The 908-nt window shown below is 61.6% G+C and overlaps 1 protein-coding gene across 6 annotated transcripts in view; it reads right to left on the reverse strand.

Moving 5' to 3' along the window:
• The window catches only part of LOC107754149 (RNA-binding protein 47-like), a 31,151-nt gene that overhangs the window by 13,280 nt on the left and 16,963 nt on the right, over positions 1–908 (reverse strand). The window lies entirely within an intron of this gene.

The following is a 908-nucleotide window of genomic DNA, read 5'->3' on the forward strand; positions in this document are numbered from 1 at the left end:
GTGGTAGGAAGGAGCCCAATAGAGCCGGTGGGACGGAGCGACGAGGAGTAGCTGGAGGAGCGGAGTCCTGAGGCGATGACGGGTTGACGCCCGACCAAGGCGGAGCCGGAGGGACGAGGGAGCCCGGTGGATCGACGGGTGACGGTGAAGGCGAGGGAGCTAGGAGCCGAGGTGGAGCCGCTGGGTCTACGGTCTGAGGCGGAGTCCGGGCCTCGGAGGCTGAAGGCAGAGGTGAGGGATTCTCCAGTCAAGGCGGAGCTCCTCTCCGCGCTCACACCGTCCACAGCTTTCTCCCTCGTGGCTAGCATTGTCACCGGCTCTCGCACCTGGTCTGACGGCGCCCTGCACACGGTGTTTAAACTTGCGTCGTAGAACGCACAGAGCGCGTCCTCCGGGTAGCTGGTGGTGTTAGCTAGCAGCTGGAACAGTCTAGTATGGTCCTCGAGTGATCGCTCCCCCTGCTCCAGCAGGATGAGGAGGAATTCCGGGCGGAAGAGGGGATCCATAGGAAGAACACAACAGAAACAAAACCCACTGAATAAACACGGAAAACAAAAAACGGAGGGGAGACACGGAGGTTACTGTTTTTGGTCGGTTCTTCTGTCACAATCTGTGATGGCGAGGAACGATGACGGGCGACGGTGGAGGTGAGGGAACTAGGAGCCGAGGTGGAGCCTCTGGGTATACGGGCCGAGGCGGAGTCCGGGCCTTGGAAGCTGGAGGCGGAGGTGAGGGATTCTCCAGCCATGGCGACGCTGGAGGATGGCAGACCCGCGGCGCTCGCACTGTATTGATGGTGGCTGAGTGCGAGCAGAGGGGCTGCCAGACGACAGCAGTGGAGGAGACAGGAGCGGGTGGGAGGGTTGGCATTTGTGAGTCTCCGGGCATTCAGGGCTTAACTCTGGATC

Source organism: Sinocyclocheilus rhinocerous, unplaced genomic scaffold (genome assembly GCF_001515625.1).
Source record: "Sinocyclocheilus rhinocerous isolate Xijiao unplaced genomic scaffold, SAMN03320098_v1.1 scaffold681, whole genome shotgun sequence".
Taxonomy (NCBI): Eukaryota; Metazoa; Chordata; class Actinopteri; order Cypriniformes; family Cyprinidae; genus Sinocyclocheilus; species Sinocyclocheilus rhinocerous.